The following is a 20,586-nucleotide window of genomic DNA, read 5'->3' on the forward strand; positions in this document are numbered from 1 at the left end:
GGGTGGTAAAACAGGCAAAATAGCATGAACGGGGCATTTTTGGGACAAATCGATGTGCTATAGCCCACGATTCTAGGGATGGGCCCAGGGTTTGGGCTTTTTGTGGGCCAAAAATCAATCGAGGTGTGCCTTGGAGGTTGGTAAGTATCCCGGTATGGTCTGTTTTGATGGGCATGGCCTTATGGGTTGTCAAACGGGCGAAATGGTGCGAACGGGGCATATTCGGGCTAAATCTGTGTGTTACAGCCCATGGTTCTAGGGTGGGCCCGGGGTAGAGGCATGCTGTGCAGTTGAAAATTGATCGAGGCATGCCAGGGAGGTTTGGGAGCGTCCCAGTGTGGTCCATTTAGTTGGGAGGTGACATTTGGGAGGTCAAAAGGGCAAAACGGCACGAATGGGGCATTTTTGGGCCACATCTATGTGCTACAACCTACGGTTCTGAGGGTGGGCCCAGTATTCGGATGTGCTGTGTGCTGAAAATCGATTAGGGCGTGTTAGGGAGGTTGGGGAGCATCTCAGTGTGCTCTATTTGGGTAGGATGTGCCATTTGGGAGGGGGGTTCAAACCTGTAAAACAGCGCAAACGCAGATTTTTTGGTCTAAATTGGGGTACTATAGCCCACGGTTTCAAGGGTGGGCCCTGGGTCTGGGCGTACTATAGGTCAAAAATCGATCGGGCCATGCCAGGAAGGTTGGAGAACGTCCCAGTATAGTCCGTTTTGGTAGGTGGTGCCATTTGGGTTGTCAAATGGGCAAAACGGCGCAAACGGGGCATTTTCGAGCCAAATCAGTGTGCTATAGCCCACGGTTTCGATAGTGGGCCCAGGGTTCGGGCGTGCTGTGAGATGAAAATCGATCGAGGTGCCCAAGGAGGTTGGAAAGCATCCCAGTGTGGTCCATTTGGGTGGACGGTTCCATTTGGATAGTCAAACAGGTGAAACGGAGCGAACGGGTCATTTTTAGATCAAATCGGTGTGTTATAACCCACGATTTCGGGGGTGGGCCTAGGGTCCGAGCATGATGTGTGATAAAAATTGATTAGGGCATGCCAAATAGGTTGGGGTGTGTCCCAGTATATTTCATTTGGGTGGGCGGTGCCATTTAGGTGGTCAAACAGGCAAAATAATGCAAATGGGCCATTTTCGAGATAAATCGGTGTGCTATAGCCTACTGTTCTGGGAGTTAGCCCAGGGTTCGGGCAATTTATGGGTCAAAAATTTATCGAGGCATGCCAGGGAAGTTGGTGAGCATCCCAGTGTGGTCTGTTTGGGTGAGCGGTGCTATTTGGGTGGTCAAACGAGAGAAACAACGCGAACTGGGCCTTTTTGGGCCAAATCGGTGTGCTATAGCCCATGGTTCAGGGTGGGCTCGGGGTCCAGCTGTGTTATCGGCTGAAAATTGACCAAAGATACCAAGGAGGTTGGGGAGCAGCCCAGTATGGTTTCTTTAGGTGGGTTGTGCCATTTGGGTCGTTAAACGAGCGAAACGGTGCAAACGGAGCATTTTTGGGCCCAATTAATGTGCTATATCCAACGGTTCTGGGGGTGGACCTAGGGTACGGGCATGCTAAATCAACTAGGGAATGACAGGGAGGTTGGGGAGTGTCCCAGTATGGTCAGTTTTGGTTGGAGGTGCTATTTAGATGGTCAAATGGGTGAAACGGGGCGAACGGGACATTTTTGAGCCAAATCGGTGTGCTCTTGCCTACGATTCCAGGGGTGGGCCTAGCGTATGGGTGTGCGGTGGGTCAAAAATTGATCGGGGCATACCAGGGAGGTTGGAGAACATCCCAGTATGGTCCGTTTGGGTGAGCGGTGCTATTTGGGTGTTCAAACGGGAAAAACAGCGCGAATGGGGCATTTTCAGACCAAATTGGTGTGTTATAGCCCACGATTGTGGGGTGGGCCCGGGGTTTGGGTGTGATGCGGGCCAAAAATTGATCGAGACAAACTAGGGATATTGGGGAGCATCCCAGTGTAGTCCATTTGGGTAGGTGATCTCATTTGGGAGGTCAAAAGGGCGAAACAGCATGAACGGGGCATTTTCACACTAAATCGGTGTGCTATAGCCCACGGTTCCTGGGGTGGGCCAGTGGTCATAGCATGTTATAGGCTAAAATTTACCAGCATATTCCAGAGAGGTTAGGAAGCGTCCTAGTGTGGTCTGTTTGGGTGGTCGGTGCCATTTGGCTGGTCAAACAGGCAAAACAACGTGAATGAGGCATTTTTGGTCACATCAGTGCGCTATAGCCTACGGTTCTGGGGGTGGGCCCGAGGTTTGGGCATGTTATGGGTCTAAAATTGATAGAGGTATGCCAGGGAGGATGGGAAGCATCCCAGTGTAGTCCGTTTAGGTGGGCGGTGCCATGTGGGTAGTCAAACAAGCAAAACGGCGTGAACGGGGCATTTTCGGGCACATCTGTGTTCTATAGCCCACGGTTTTGGGGGTTGGCCTGAGGTCTGGGCGTTCTGCTGGCCTAAAATTGACCGGAGCATTCTAGAGAGGTTGGGGATCATCCCAGTGTGGTTTGTTTGGGTGGACGGTACTATTTGGGTGGTCAAACGGGCAAAACAGCACGAAGGGGCCATTTTCATCCCAAATCGGTGTGCTATAGTCCACGGTTCTGGGTGGTCCTGGGGTTCGAGAGCACTGTGGGCTGATAATAGATTAGAGCGTGCTATGAAGTTTTTAGAGTATCCCCATCTAGTCCGATTGGGTGAGCGGTGCCATTTGGGTGGTTAAACGGGCGAAAAAGCGCGAATGGGGCATTTTTAGGCCAAATCAGTGTGCTATAGCCCACAGTTTTGAGGAGCATCCCATTATGGTCCATTTGGGTGGGCGGTGCTATTTGGGGTAGTCAAACGGGTTGGGTGGGCGGTGCTATTTGGGTTGTCAAACGGGCAAAACAGCACAAACGGGGTATTTTTGGGTCAAATCGGTGTGCTATAACCCACGGTTCCAGGGTGGGCCCAAGGTCCGGGTATGCTGTGGGTAAAAAATTGATCGGGGCATGCCAGGGAGGTTGGAGAGTATCCCAGTATGGTCTGATTGGGTGGGCGGTGCCATTTGGGTAGTCAAACAGGCGAAACGACGCAAGCGGAGCATTTTTGAGCTAAATTGGTGTGCAATAGCCCACAGTTCTGGGGGTTGGCCCGGGTTTCAAGCTTTTTATAGGACAAAAATCAATCAGGGCATGCCTGTAAGGTTGGGGAGCATCCCAGTGTAGTCTATTTTGGTGTGCGGTGCCATTTGGGTTATCAAACGGGCAAAATAGCATAAACGGGGCATTTTCAGGCTAAATCTGTGTGCTACAGCCCACGGTTCTAGCGGTGAGCCCGGGGTCCGAGCGTGCTGTAGGTTAAAAATTGACTAAGGCATGCTAGGGAGGTTGGGGAGCGTCTTATTATGGTCCGTTTGGGTAGGCGGTGCCATTTGGGAGGTCAAAAGGGCAAAACGGCACAAACCGGGCATTTTCGGGCCATATCTGTGTGCTACAACCCATGTTTTTGGGGGTGGTCCTGGGATCTGGGAATGCTAGGGAGGTTGGAGAGAGTCTCCGTGTGGGCCGTTGTGGTGGGATGTTCTATTTTGGGTGTCAAACATGTGAAACGGCGTGAATGGGGCTTTTTCGGTCCAAATCGGTGTGCTATAGCCCACGGTTTCAGGGGTGGGCCTTGGGTTTGGGCGTACTGTGGGACGAAAATCGATCAGGGAATGCCAGGGAGGTTGGAGAACATCCCAGTGTGGTCCATTTGGGTAGGAGGTACCATTTGATTGGTCAAACGGGCAAAACAGCACAAACGGGGTATTTTTGGCCCAAATCAGTGTGCTATAGCCCACGGTTCCGAGGGTGGGCATGGGTTCTGGGCGTTCTGTGGGCTGAAAATCAATTGAGGCATGACAGGGAGGTTGGAAAGCAATCTCGGTGTGGTCCATTTTTATAGGCGGTACTATTTAGGTGGTCAAACGGGTGAAGCGATGTGAACGAGGCATTTTCGGGACAAATCGGTGTGTTATAGCCTGCTATTTAGGAGGTGAGTGATATGCCCAAATTACAACCGTCTTATAAAAGTGTAAGCGGTTGCTGTCAAATATAGAACCCAACTGGATTGGTTGTCGAATCCCACAGGGAATACTGTGTTCACTAAGTATTGTGGTTGTTATTAGACTGTTGATTGAAGGTTCCTGAGCAAAAAAGGGGTTTTCAATTTATCAATTGTATAAAAATGCTTGTCACAGAGAGTAATCCACTTGTTGAGTGTATTAAAAATAGTAATTCAGTAAAAGTAATCAAACCAGAGTTATGGTTACCAAGATAGTTCAGCAGCTAGGGTTGTGAACTGTTTTGACTTCCCTATGAACAATTCTAATTGCAAGAGTAATTGAATTCTATGGTTTACTCATTAGTTACTCAACCTAAATGAGTAATTTTATCTCCTAATTCTTTCAAGCATAAGGAACATATTATTTGTTCAACTATATTCTCACGTGGGTTGATCCGGTTAAGGCATCTACCCTCTATCCCAAGGTTAATGCCTTCAGATTTGTGTAAACCCTTATTTTTCCCAACAAACACTTTTCCATTCGAACAAGTGATGTTCTTGGGCTCACTTTTTAAGTTTACAACCAATAAAAGTCATTAAAGTGAAGAGGGGTTTATGCAATATCAATTAATCATGGGAATCTACTAGATTCACAACCCAACTCAGCTTTTTACATTAAGGTTCCCATAACCCTAGTTATGGGAGCTTAGCCATACATCTCTATGATAGAAAGAGAAGAAATCATTGTGTTCTTCATAAATTAATTCAAGATTACCTACAAAGGTTACAAGAATTTATTCTTTAATTGTCACTAGAGATGGAACGATTAGATCCACAAGATTTTCTTAATTCCCAAAATACTAGATTACTAAGAGTTTCTAGATATGGAGACTATGATAAAAAGATGAAAAATAATAGATAGATGTAAATATATCCCTCATAATAAAACCTAAAGTTGGTATTTATACGTTCCCAGGTGAAAAGAATCTAAAATTCAAATTCATAGAACCGCGTCCAAACTGACGGCCAAATTGGTGGTCTGTCGAGGGGTTGATGGTCCACCATTTGGTCTGTTGCTGCTGATCCTGGATAGTCACATTCTAGATAAGTCTGATGGCCAATCTAGTGGTCCGTCAAAAGACTGACGGTCCACCATTTTGTTCATCGCTGAGTCTTTCAGGAGGCAATGTTCTGGATAAGACTGACGGCCAATCTGGTGGTCCATCGAAAGAGCAATGTTCTGGATAAGACTGACGGCCAATCTGGTGGTCCGTCGAAAGACTGAAGGTCCACCATTTGGTCCATCGCTGGGTCTTTCAGAAGGCAGTGTTCTGGATAAGACTAACGACCGATCTGGTGGTCCGTCGCGAATCTGACGGTCCATCATTTGGTCTGTCGCTGAGAGTTCTGAAACCTTGGGTTCTGCCTAAGACTTGAAGATAGGGTTGGTGGTCCATCAAAGGTGTGACGGTCTACCATTTCAACCGTCAGAAGCACTTTTCTGCCACTTTGCAGAGTCTTTTCCTTTAGCTAACTCCTTACCCTGAAACACTAAAAACCAACATCAAATGCAACCTTGGTTGCTTGAATACATCCAATTTTCCCAATTAAAGATGCAAAATATTTCTTCAAAAGCCGGAACATCAACACCCTCAACTTAAGATCATTGCTTGTCCTTAAGAAACTCAACACCTAATTGTGAACATGAATAATATCATGATAAGAAACCAAATAATGAATCATTTTATCGCAATCATTCACTCATCATTTCATTCACATGAATTTAACACATCAGGCTCTACACCCAGCATTGATTATAATTCAGAACACACACACATGGATGTTATGTCCCACAAAGAAATGCAAACCAAAGTAAAACTCCAGTTTCCCTTACAACAAAGAAGTCTACCACTCATTATATTACGTGGACACAATCTAACCTCTCACACTCACAAAGAAATTACAAGCATAGTCCAAGTGCCCATAGGCTTGCCCTTTCCATACGACTCACCCTCAAAGTTGATTTGCTAAGATCAAACAAGTCATTTCTAGGCTTACAGTGAGGCTTCAGGCTAGGTGAGTATGCCTTTTGGGTAAAGTGACTCATAAAGACTCAACTCTCCTTGCTTTAGCATCTTTGAAACCCCAATCTGCTATTTTAAACAGCTTTCTTTCACTTTTCATTATTTACTTTCTTTTAATAGAATCAGCCACCCTTAACTTATGCTGATATACCCAACCAAGGTGCACAATAACTTTGACAGATCAAGGACAAATGCCTTTAACTAAGTTCTAAACCAACTTTACACTAGCACTTTCATTTTGACAATAGCGACCCTCAATTTAGGTATTTTGCCTAAATTAAGGTGCACAATACCCAATATTTGGTCAGGGCCAGAGTTGAACTTGAATGCTAAAGCCTTACAGAGAGTTATTTAAAATTATTACTCAAGAAGAAGTCTACTAAAAGATCTAAATGGGTTTAAGTGAGGGAACAATCGTATTGGTGGGGTTAGTTATTTAGACTAACGGACTGAAGGTACAAGGAGGCCTACCATACTATCCTTGTGAATTAGCTAGAAGATAGTATCAATGACTCAAGCAAGTTCTAGGCATTAGACTATGTAAGAACTGAAGATAAATCCTCACACACACAGTGGCAACTGAGTTAAACTTCTTCTGCTGCTCTTAGGATTTCCATCACATACTTCATGCACCTCTTTCATGTTAATGCCAAATGCAGACTCACTAAAGGTTATTCACACATGCTATGTGATTAGAGTAAATAATTACATATTCATTCTCATAGTCTTATGCCAACATCATTCATTATTCATATCTACAAAGGGATACTGAAACAGGGAAAATTTTTATACATAACATTAAACACAGAACTAAAAATACCCTAGATAGGAAAGTAAAGACGCAAAAATAAAAACACCCTAGACATGATGATTCTACTAGATATCACATGGAGGGAAAAGAGATTGAAAACATAACCCACCATGGTAAAAGTACAAGTACACCACCCCTTTAAAAAATAGATGCATTGTCCTCAAGCATTGATTTAAAGTACAAGGAAATGGTTTTACTTGTTTTTCCTCTTATTCATCTGAGGCGTCTGTGAAGTGTGGCGAGGCTCCTGCATCCTCACCTGATGTAATGTTGGCCCCTATGATGGTAGGGGCTCTCACAACCTCACCCTCCAAGATTGGAGGAATTGTCTCTCGAATAGATCCAGCACTGTTCCCCCGCTGGGGCAGCGCTAGTAGATACTCCTACTGCTTCTTCGTCTGCTCTCTTTTTCCTTTCTGCTTCATCTTTCAATGACTTCTTTTTAGCCTTATTAATAGCACACTATTCTTATTCCTCCAGTGATATTGCTTCTCTCTTTCTCCTCCTTTCTTTTTTCTTTGCAGCTTTTTTATCCATTTGCTATTTCCCTTTGTCCTTCATGGGTTTTACCATCAGATCCATAATACCTTCATCATCCTTGCTTACCACTAAAACTGGGTCAACACAGGCTGTTGTGACTGCTTCCCCTTTAACTCTGCTATATCAGCCTTTGCTTGCTCGAATTCTGCCATGAGCTTGGCAAGATTAAGGAGAGACAATGAATCTAGCCTTTTGTTGATGCGGGCTTCCATGTTATCCATCCTAACTTGGATAGTTTGAAACGGCCTGACTGCTTAATCCATAATTTCGTCAACAAATGGCTTGAAGTCTTCTGCCCACTTTTCTAGCTGCCTCTGAAATCTCTTTTGAGTCTCACCACTTTAGCAGAGTTTGCTGGATTGAACCTGTACTCAGTAAAATCTACTCCGCCCATAGACTGTGCAAAACCTGACCCTACAGATATACCTTGGGGCACATAATCAGGTGTTACATATGTGGTGATGGGTAAAGGCATACCTTCGGGCATTTTTGTAGCATCGGAAGTTGGTGCAGACTTAGCCTGATAAGCTGGAGGCTTGGTGACACGCATCTCAAACTTTGATTCTTCTTTTGACTTCTCAATGTCCTGTCTATGTTTAGCCTGTATTTCATTGTCAACTCCATGAATTAGTGACACACCGGCTTGCTTGCATAACTCAGTGATTAAACATAGGAAAGACACTGAACTGGTTATTTTATGTGACCTCACGAACAACTCATCTGCAATTATCTGGCCGAAATCAATCGATAGCCCTGAAACCAAGCTAGCTACCAACACAGCTCTGTGATGATCCAAGTTCCCGTCCCCTTTTGTCAGCAATAATCTCAAATGAACAACAACCCACCAGAACTTAACCTTGAAGCTAAGGGTTGATTTTGCAATGTGCTCTCGTGAGTTCGTAAACCAGGAAGGGTTAACGTCATCAGTCAACAATAAAGCCACCCAAGGTCTCTGAGTGGATGCATTTCTCATTCTATACTCAAAATTAGAGACAGCGGGTGGAGACTCGTATCCTAGCCCGAACAATATTTTGTTCCTCAGACTGGTACAAACTATCTATTTGGTTTATTTGGGATTGGCGTCCCCTTTGGGCAGTTCTTTTTCACCAGGCAAAAATAATTGGGCAAAGAATTATCTTACCCAGTTCGGTTGATATGCTCCTGGTGGCCTACTCATCCATGCTAATCCATACTCATTGAAATGGCATTCCAACTCAAGATATTCATGTAGCTCCATCGTCATGATCAGATGTTCTTCCATGAATGACCTTCTGATCTCTCTTGCTGTGGGTTTTAACCCATCATAAAATTCTCTTTGTGCTCCTTCTATTTGCCACCTAATTGCATCTCAAAATTGGGGATCCTTCCGCCTGATAACATTAGCATCCTCTGGTTTAGCTTCCACATCTGGAACTTCTGTTTGTTCTCCCAAGTTAGCAGCTTTAGTTTCACCCTCTACAGGCAATGGTTGAGTTTCAACAACTGTTACTTCATCAGGGCTTGAATTGGTGCTGCTAGTGCTACTCTCACTCTTCTCCTCAGACTGGAAGAGTACAAGATCTTCTCTTTCATGTTGTCTGGTGTTGTAGGTAGGTGCGGATGCATTTCTACCCCTTTGAGACCTTCGGCCACTAATTTATGGAAGTTTGGGAGCCATAACGCCTGAAAAAGAAGTAAGAAATTAGTTTAAATCTCAAAAATAGTCAAATTATTGCATTTTATGTCTTGATGGTCAAAGTGGTGGTTCACCAGTGATGGGACGGTCCACCAGTTTTGCTATCGAGCCTTAACCAGTGTGCAAAAAATTTCAGAGCCCTACGACGGTCTATTTGGTGGTTCGTCACAAAGTTGACGGTCAACCATGTTGTCTATCGCGACTTATCCAGTAAGTGCCATTTGAATGAGTCCTGTGACGGTCAATTTGGTGGTCCATCACAAAGTTGATGGTTCACCAATTTGGCCGTAGCACCTCCGTCTTCAGCTATAGCTTTTGATTCAACCTTATGTCGAGCAACTCATATGCCAGATCAATTTTTAGCTATAGCAACGCCATAAAATTCACATTTGAAGCACTTCTGTTCTCATTTTAACCAATTTAATTAGTTCGGACTTCACCTAATAGGATACATTAAAGTTTCAACTCAAAACATCCATACTCAACACAAAAGAAGCATTTCAAGAGAACAAATCATGATTTTACACCTCTTATAGAGAACAAAAAGAGAAGGTTATACGCATACCTTGGTTTTGAAGTAATCTACTTGCTTGGAACTTCAGGGAAAAAAATTAACTTAGACTTTAGCACTTCTTTCACTCTTTGTTTGTGATGAAGAGAGGGAGAGATTGAGCTTGATTAAATAAGAGAAGTTGAAGGAGATGGGGAGTCTTAGATACAAGAACCTCCTTCAGTTTCTTTGAATCCTAAGGTAGTGGAACTGTTAAAGTACATAAAACGGTTAAAATAAATGTGATCGCTCAATTTTATCTTTAACACTTGATTAGGTCAAATACGGAGCACTTAAGAAAAGCACAAATTTAACTCGACCCAATTTGGAATTAGGTTTAAAATGTCGGCTATCCTGACGGTCTGTCATATGTACGACGGACCACCACCCCGGTCATCACTACTTACCAATATTTTGGTGGTTCTGCTTCATTGTGATGGTCAGCAGGATGGACCACCAAGATTTTGATGGTCCACCAGTCTGACCATCAAACCTTACCAGAACGTAGGTCACCCATCTTGAGTTTGACGGTGTTTTTGATGGCCCACCAAGGTTGTGACATCCCACCACTTTTATCGTCAAATCAATCCAGTGAATAATTTTTTTTTGGATTTTTTCGATGGTTGAAGTGGTGGTCCGTCAGATGACTGGTGGTTTGCCAAATCAGTCGTCAATTTTATTCCAGTAGCTCAGATTTGTGTCCTATCTTTAACTATCTCCCTCCTTCCCCCCTTTTACTATATTTTTGGTCCTGCACACTCCACAAACATATCAAAAATACACAAACACATAACATGAACTCTAACAATGGTTACAACAACAATTTATGGGTTGCCTCCCACTAGCGCCTGATTTATCGTCGTGGCACGACTCAGATATCTCAATTACTTAGACTTCATCGAGATAGAAGGTATCAATACTTTTTATCGAGTTTTTTGGATTGATATAAAGTTTGATTTGTTGCTCGTTAACTTTGAAGATGCTTATGTCTTTATTTTCAAGTTCCACTACTCCAGATGAGTACACTTGATTGACTTTAAACGGCCCTGACCACTTGGACTTGAGTTTACCTGGAAACAATTTGAGTCTAGAGTTGAATAAAAGCACCAAATCACCTTTCTAAAAATCTCTACTTTCAATCCTTCGATCACGGTACTTCTTCATCTTCTCTTTGTAAAGATCTTCCCTTTCATAAGCCCCGATATGGAATTCATCCATCTCATTTAGTTGCCCCAATCTTAGCTCTGATGCCTCCTTCCAATTCAGATTCAACCTTTTGAGAGCCCACAAAGCCTTGTGTTCTAGCTCGATTAGTAAATGACATGCATTTCCATGGACTAACCGATACGGTGACATACCAATTGGTGTCTTAAAAGCAATCCGATATGCCCACAAAGCATCATCTAACTTTTGAGACCAATCTTGCCTATTAGCGTTCACTGTTTTGGCTAGGATGGCTTTAATCTCCCGATTTGACACCTTCACTTTCCCACTAGTCTATGGGTGGTATGGAGTTGCTACTCTATGTTGTTTTACCCCATATTTTACCAAAGTAGCCCGAAACACTTTGTTGCAGAAGTGAGATCCTCCGTCACTTATAATAGTATGTGGTACTCCAAAGCGAGAGAAGATGTTCTTCTTGAGAAATACCACGACTCTCTTCCCTTCATTATCAGAGAAGTCAACGAATTCTTCCCATTTTGACACATAATCCTCAACAACTAAAATATACTTTATTCCATACGAGCTTACAAAAGGGCCCATGAAATCAATGCCCCAGACGTCAAACAATTCTACTTCAAGCATCTTAGTCAAAGACATCTCATGCCTCTTGGAGATCGGCCCCTGTCTATGACATTGGTCACAGTTTATCACAAACTCATGAGCATCCTTGAATAACGTTGGCCAATAGTAGCCACTCTGCAACACCTTTCTAGCCGTTCGGTCACCTGCATGGTGACCTCAAACTGGGGAAGCATGACATGCTTCCAATATGCACAATACATCTACTTCTGACACACATCTCCTTATAATGTTGTCAGTAGATTGCCGAAAAAGATACGGTTCATTCCAGAAGTAGTGTGTTACATCATGAAGGAATTTCTTTCTTTGATGAAATGAAAGATTTTACGGAATGACCTCGCTCACCACATAAGTTTGAAAAATCAGCATACCAAGGCACTTTCTCCATAACAGCAGCTAAGATATCCTCATCAGGAAATGCATTATTTATCTCAACTTCCTTACCAGCTACTTTCTTACCTTTCATCCTAGACAGATGATCTGCAACTTGGTTTTTGCAACCCTTTCTATCTTTGACTTCAAAGTCAAATTCTTGGAGCAGCAACACCCATCTAATTAACCTTGGTTTTGTGTCCTTCTTAGCCATCAAATACCTCAAGGATGCGTGGTCCGTGTGGACCACCACCTTGGTCCCTAATAGATAAGCTTGGAATTTCTCAAAAGTATAGACTACAACAAGGAGTTCCTGTTCGGTGACGGTGTAGTTCTTTTGAGCTCCATTCAGTGCTTTGCTGGCATAATAAATCGGGTGAAACAATTTGTCCTTCTTCTGTCCCAACACTTCTCCAAGGGCAACACCGCTTGCATCACACATAATCTCAAATGGTTTTGACCAATCTGGTGTGACCATAATAGGGGCCTTAATCAGTTTTTCTTTAAGGAATTTGAATGCTTTTATGCAACCATCATCAAAGACAAACTTAGTCTCCTTCTTTAAGAGTTTACAAAGTGGATTTGCAATCTTGGAGAAGTCCTTCATAAACCTCCAATAAAATCCAGCATGTCTAAGAAAACTACACACTCCCTTCACTGAAATGGGAGGTGGTAGCTTCTTAACAACGTCAACCTTGGCTTAATCAACTTCAATCCCCTTACTAAAATTTTATACCCGAGAATAATGCCCTCCTTCACTATGAAGTGACATTTTTCCCAATCCAGCACAAGGTTAAATTAACACACCACTGCAAGACTCTACTCAGGTTCACTAAACATAACTTAAATGAATCTCCTACCACAAAAAAGTCATCCATGAACACCTCCAGGGTGCCTTCGACCATATCTGAGAAAATAGACATCATACACCGTTGAAAGGTAGCAGGGGCATAACATAACCCAAATGGCATTCTCTTAAATGCGAAAGTGCCATACGGGCATGTAAATGTTGTTTTATCCTGATCTTCAGGAGCAATGCATATCTAATTATATCTAGAATAGTCGTCCAAGAAGCAATACCACCCTCTTCCTACCAATCGATCGAGTATTTAATCCATTAAGGACATTGGGAAGTGGTCTTTCAAAGTCCATGAATTTAGTTTCCGGTAGTCCATGCAAACTCTCCACCCAGTCACAGGACTGAGTGGAATCAACTCGTTCCGTTCATTTACAACAATAGTCATGCCCCCTTTCTTGGGCACACATTGAACTGGGCTCACCTATTTACTATCAGAAATAGAATAAACCACCCTTGCGTCTAACCACTTAATAATTTCCTTCTTAAATACCCCTTGCATTGGTGGGTTAAGAAGACGTTGGTGCTTGATGGTCAGAGTAAAATCTTCTTCAAGTTGTATCTTATAAGTGCAGTTGCCAGGGGTAATGCCAATAATATCTGTAATAGTCCACCCTATTGCTCTCTTGTACCTTTGAAGTACCGAAATAAGTGCTTCCACCTGCTGCTTGCCCAAATCAGCTGCAATAATAATAGGTAGCGTGTTTCCATTGCCCAGAAACACTTACCTCAGATGCCCTAGTAGTTCTTTAAATTCCAACACCGATGGCTCTTCAACAGATGTCTTAGCCGGTGGTATTAGTTGATTAGCAAGATCAAGATCTATCTTCTTAGGAGCATAAGAGTATGAACCCATTCCTGTCAAAGTGTAAACGGTCTCTTCATACTCCATAATGCCTTCACAATCAAAATTCATCAGCACTGCAGCTAGAGGCTCTACAGTAAACTTCTCCTCTATTGGCACCCTCTGCTCATCCTCATAATATACATCAACAATTGAGAATACTCATTTCTTTATGCTGCTTCATTGATCAACATACATCAAATTGCACCACTTTATCATTCAGCCTAAATAAGAGCTCATTAGCTCGCAGATCAATCAACACACTTCCAGTTATGAGGAAAGGTCTACCCAAGATTATGGGTACCTCAAAGTCTACCTTGAAATCTAGAATTATGAAGTCTACAGGAAATATAAAGCTAGCCACCTTCACCAACACATCATACAAAATATCAATAGGTCGTCTTACCGATCTATCTGCCATCATAAGTCGCATATTGGTGGGTGTGGGATCTCCTAGACCCAACTTTTTATAAACAGCCAGTGGCATCAGATTAATGCTCACTCCCAGATTACATAAGGCCTTAGAAATTTCCAGAGACCCAATCGTGCAAGGAATAGTGAATGCCCCTAGATCTACTTTCTTCTGTACCAAGGACCTTGTAGAAATAACACTGCAATAATGGAGGTTATCCGCTGGTTCGTAACTCACTGCTCTTTTCTTTGTCATAAGATCCTTCATAAATTTAGCATATCCCAATGTTTGTTCAAATGCCTCTACCAATGGAACATTCACAGTCAGCTGCTTCAACATTGCCATGAATTTACTAAACTTCATATCATCGGCCTTTTTTTCAATCTCTGTGGAAAAGGAGGTGGTGGTTTTGGGAGAGTATTAACCACTATATCCTTTCCCTTCTCTTTCTCTTTTTCTGATTCATCAACTTGCTGATGATTAAAAGGGATATCAATATCATTCAGCTTCTCAGACTCTACTGGATTACTTTTTTTAAGCTTAACATCTTCCTCGACCACCTCATCATTTACAGCTTTGCCCAAAGAAAGGCCTAATAAAACCTTACCACTCCGTGTGGTAATAGCCATGCATGAACGGTCATTCCAAGGGTTCTAAATTGTATCACTTAGTAGCGTTCCACTTTTTCTCTGATTTAATATTGCAGAGAGTTGGCTCATGTACTGTTCAAATTGTTTGATCAAAGTGGAGTGCGAGTTTACGAACTGACTCATAGAGGACAAATCAGTCTTCACGGTAGTCACCCCAGAGTTGGTAGCCTCAACTCCCTTTAACATTTTTTCCATCATGTCCTTCATGGACATCTTACCAGAACTAGTTGCAGCATTATCTCTGCTTCCTGAAGGTACATACAACCCACTTCTATCATTCTTGCTCTTCCAATTTCCTTGATCGCGCTCCTTATATCCAGCCTTATCATAATAAGTCCAACCTTAATTTCTTTGGCTATTGACTCAGAAACCCTCTGGTTATTCAAATAATTTGCGTCTTCTTCTGAATCAGAATCATCTCTATCGTGGGATACAACAACCTTCACTTTTTCAATCTTTGCAGATAATAAGTACTTCATCAACAAGTCTATTTGCATCTTCAAATATGCCATATCTTGATCGTGTTCTTCCTTTTTCTTACTTTGTTCTGTAGTCATACCAATAGAAACAGTAGGGCTTTCTACTATAGAATCCCTAGTATGCCAAGCTCTTCTTTGTTTGGTCATCCGATCATGCATCTCCGAGGCCTCTTGAAAATTTAGATCCATAAATGATCCCCCTGCAGTATTATCAACAACTGGTTTTGTAATAGAGTTCAAATCCTGATAAAGAGTCTCCATCAGATGAATATCCTTCATATTGTGGTTTGGGTACTGCATCAACTTTTTTTTAAACCTCTCCCAAGTTTTATGAAGAGCTTTAGTTGGGAGCTGTCTAAAATTACTGATTTCATTCCTCAACTATACCCTCCTGGAAGGCGGAAAGAACCTTTTTAAGAAAGCCTCTATCAATTACCTCCAGTTGGTTATAGAATTGGGCGTTAGTTCGTTAAGCCACAATGTTACCTCCCCAGACAGAGACTATGGAAATAACCTCAAGCAAATAACATTCTGTCATACTCCAGGATTATCAAAAGATTTACAATTGGTGACAAAATTCACCAAATGCATGTTAGGGTCATCTCCTGACAGACCATTGAATAACCCCTTCAGATGCAGGAGTTGGATCATCGTAATGGTGATATTAAATTTTGCTCTAGGTGCTAGAGGTGGAGGAATAATATCTCCAGTTGCTCTTGCTCCATCCATTTCATCGTCATCGTTATTAAGATCATATTGAATAGGTTGGTGGTCCTGTCTTCCCCTGAAAGGGCAATTCTGATGTACATTGTGATTCACAGGTGCAACTATATTCCCAGCACGCCTTGGGTTTACAGGATCCAATAAGTCATCATCTCCTAGGTCCTCATCATCAGGATTTGGTACACGACCTGGGTTATCAACATTTTGCTGATTTACTTGAGCTTTAGCCAAAGCGGCTAATCTATCTGCCTCTTGTGGATCAGCCATTCTACCGATCAACTGAGGCTCCGGATGAATTGGTATAATGGTGCACTTGATCTCCATGTATTGTGCATACATAATTATCAACCTGCACAAACAAAAACAACAAATAAAAGTAAAGCTTTAGGACACTTTGACCAAAGGGTTGATTAACAATCACAAACTTAATTGACAACTGTATTCTCCAGCAACGGTGCCAAAATTTGACACACCCAAATTACAAACTTCTTATGAAAGTGTAAGCGGTCACTGTCAAATTTAGAACCCAACTGGATTGGGTGTCGAATCTCACAGGGAATATTGTGTTCACTAAGTATTATGGTTGTTATTAGACTATTGATCGAAGGTTCCTGATCAAAAAGGGGGTTTTCGATTTATCAATTGTATAAAAATGCTTGTCACAGAGAGTAATCCACTTGTTGAGTGTATTAAAAATAGTAATTAAGTAAAAGTAGTCAAACTAGAGTTATGGTTACCAAGATATTCAGCAGCTAGGGTTGTGAACTGTTTTGAATTCCCTATGAACAATTCTAATTGCAAGAGTAATTGAATTCTATGGTTTACTCATTAGTTACTCAACCTAAATGAGTAATTTTATCTCTTAATTATTTCAAACATAAGGAACATATTATTTATTCAACTATATTCTCACATGAGTTGATCCGGTTAAGGCATCTACCCTCTATCCCAAGGTTAAAGCCTTTAATTTGTGTAAACCCTTATTTTTCCCAACAAACACTTTTCCATTCGAACAAGTGATGTTCTTGGGCTCACTTTTTAAGTTTACAACCAATAAAAGTCATTAAAGTGAAGAGGGGTTTATGCAATATCAATTAATCATGGGAATCTACTAGATTCACAACCCAACTCAGCTTTTTACATTAAGGTTCCCATAACCCTAGTTATGGGAGCTTAGCCACACATCTCTATAATAGAAAGAGAAGAAATCTTTGTGTTCTTCATAAATTAATTCAAAATTTACTTACAAAGGTTACAAGAATTTGTTCTTCAATCGTCAATAGAGATGGAATGATTAGATCCACAAGATTTTCTTAATTCCCGAAATACTAGATTACCAAGAGTTTCTAGATATGGAGACTATGATAAAAAGATGAAAATAATAGATAGATGTAAAAATATCCCTCATAATAAAACCTAAAGCTGGTATTTATACATTCTTAGGTGAAAAAAATCTAAAATTTGAATTCAGAGAACTGCATCCAAACTAACGATCAAATTGGTGATTCGTCGAGGGGTTAACAGTCCACCATTTGGTCCATCGCTGAGTCTTTCAGGAGGCAATGTTCTGGATAAGACTAACGGCCAATCTGGTGGTCCGTCAAAAGACTGACGATGCACTATTTGGTCCGTCATTGAATCTTTCAGGAGGCAATATTCTGGATAAGACTGACAGCCAATATGGTGGTCTGTTGAAAGATGATGATCCATCATTTGGTCTATCAATGAGTCTTTTAGGAGGTAATGATCTGGATAAGACTGACAACCAATCTTGTGCTCCGTCGAGGATCTGACGATCCACCATTTGGTCCGTCGCTGAAAGTTCTGAAATGTTGGGTTCTGCCTAAGACTTGACGGTAAGGTTAGTGGTCCATCGAAGGTGTGACAGTCCACCATTTCAACCGTCAGAAGCACTTTTTTGCCACTTTCCGGAGTCTTTTCCTTTTATCTAACTCCTTGACTTGAAACACTAAAAACCAACATCAAATGCAACCTTGGTTGCTTGAAAACATCCAATTTTCCCAAGAAAAGATGCAACATGTTTCGTCAAAAGTCAAAACATTAGTGAGCCTGGGGTCCGAGCATGCTGTAGGCCAAAAATTGTTTAGGGCATGACAGGGAGGTTGGGGGTGTCTAAATGTGGTCCGTTTGGGTGAGTGGTTCCATTTGGGTAGTCAAACGAGTGAAACGGTGCAAATGAGGCATTTTAAAGCCAAATTAGTGTGTTATAGCCCACAATTCTGGGGGTGGGCCTGGGGTCCAAGCGTGCTGTGGATCAAAAATCAACCAGGCCATCCCATGGTGGTTGAGAAGCATCCTAGTATGGTCCGTTTGGGTGGGCGATGCCATTTGGGTGGTCAAACAGGTAAAATAGCAAGAACAGGTCATTTTTAGGCTAAATCGGTGTGCTATAGCCCACAAATCCGAGGGTGGTCCCGGGGTCCAGGCTTTATGTGGGTTGAAAATCAATCGGGGCCTGCCAGGGAGGTTGGAGTGCATCCCAGTATTGTCTGATTGGGTGGGCGGTGCCATTTAGGTGGTCAAATGGGTGAAATGGTGCGAACGAGGTATTTTTAGGCCAAATTGATGTGCTATAGCACACGGTTGATACGGGTGTCATGGCCTTGAGACCATTTATTAGAAGCCAAGCTCAGGGATTACAAAGACTTCAAGGCATGTTTATGAAAATGGACGCGGTTGAACTTGTTGCAAACTCGCCCAAGGAAATGTATTCCTTGACATGTGAGGGCTGACCTTAGGTTCTTAAAGTACACCCAATGCTGCCCAAAACACTCCACACCCACCACCCCTTCATTAAGGGTAAAGGGGTCCTTTTGCAACACCTTTGTAATAGACTATTAAATATTTTACTTATTCTTTTTCCTTACTTAGTTTTATTTATATCAAGTGTAACATTGAACATTGAACACCATATTCCTCTCAAGAAGAGAGTAGACCACCACTTTGAACATCACAAATGAAAAGTTCCACTTGTGTTGTGAATCATCTAGAAACGTGAGTTCTTGAGTGAATCGAGTTCCTCTTGGGTTTGTGTAAGAACTTGGTGCTTTTTAATGTGATTTGTAGAGGTTTTAGAGTTTAATATACTCTTTAGTTGCTACATTTCATATTCTCTTTGTGTCAAGTTACCTATCCTTTATTATTTTTCAATTTGTGTTGGCTTCTTGCATTGTCTTGTTGTCTTGTTGTTGCGGGTTAAGGAGTGTTGTTATCTCTCATTTGTGGTCTAGTTGGTGTTGTAGATACCGTGTGATTTTATTTGGTATTAGAGTGCAGGCTGGTCATGTTCTTACACCATTAATCTTGGGCTCTTCTAGTTGAAAATTAAAAAAAGACGAGTTGTTGGGTGTCTTGTGTTGTCCAAGAAGTGTCTAGATTTAGGTGTGTTTTTGCTTGTCTTAGTAGTTTCATGTGTTAGATTGTTGTTCCCTAGCACATTTGAGTCTAAAGTCCAAGAGTTGAGCTCTATTTAAGTTGTTGTTGAAGGGTTGGCCGATTAGAGGTTGCTGTTGTTCATATTGTATTCTTGTTGTTGTTCATATTGTACTTAAGATAATAGTTACCAAAAGGTTTGTTTGATTTGAATAAGAGAAGAGAGTGATGAATTATTGTGTTTGTATTGGGAATACTTTCAAGACAAATACCAAAGTGGCAAAGAAACAAAAGACCTCCCAAAAGCTTGCTTACTAAAACAGTGTCAAAACCTTTTTCAAATAGAACCTATAGAGGAAAGGGACAAAGCCAAAGCAAAAAAGGTGTTTTGCCATTTTAGAGCAAGTTGATGGGAACCTTTTGACCCTTGTAAAGAGAGTCCAAAGCCTTGTCTTGTTACTCCAAAACCAAAACAAAAATCATCACCAACAAACAAGATTGAACAACCCAAGTCTTGAAAACATCATACTATACTTTAACAACAATACCAATGGCCACAAAAAACTAAAAAGAGAAAACTCAAGTCATTGGACATTCATAGTTTCTTTCTAATTGACTCCTATACTAGTTGACAACTAAGTAACAACCTACTAAGTTATGAACTAGTTTTTGAGTACGTATTTCGTGTTAACGTTCCTTGTGGTGTTTTGCTTGTTTATAATTCATAGTTATTCTTGGTTCAAGTGTGTACAAAACTTCCTTGAGTTTTCCAAACCGAAATCCATTCTAACTCAAGAGTAGATTTATTCCCAAGTACTCATAAGTTGATAGCTTGCTTACAATACTTGAAGGGTCAAGTGAGGGAGCTGAGTGAAAAGAGTGTGTGATAGTATTTTGGACTAATGTTTACTCATTTTATAGGTACATTTGCAAATGGAAGTTCCACACATGGAACCCAAAACTTCCGATGCACAAATCAGGGACCATAATGTTATAAATACCCTTTTATCTACTCTTGAGTCCTTGTCTTGGGACGTGGCTAGAGTGAATACTATGGTTGAGAAGATGAGAGTGGAAATAGACTCTATTAGTGGCCGTGTATAGAGGATAGAAAGCCAACGGAGTTATCAACCCTTAACTCCTCAAAACACATCCCCAACCATTACCCTTAAAGCCATGCACCAAAGAATGTATCTATCAAATACCTCACCTCAAACCAACTATTACTCACAAGGTCGAGGCCTTAATGGACCTAGCCACTCCCCACATCACCAAGTTCCACATGAAGGACTTGGAACCCAAATGCCACCCTTAAATCTGAATTCTCCAAACTAAAAACCTCCAATCCAAAG

Source organism: Capsicum annuum, chromosome 7, assembly GCF_002878395.1.
Source record: "Capsicum annuum cultivar UCD-10X-F1 chromosome 7, UCD10Xv1.1, whole genome shotgun sequence".
Taxonomy (NCBI): domain Eukaryota; kingdom Viridiplantae; phylum Streptophyta; class Magnoliopsida; order Solanales; family Solanaceae; genus Capsicum; species Capsicum annuum.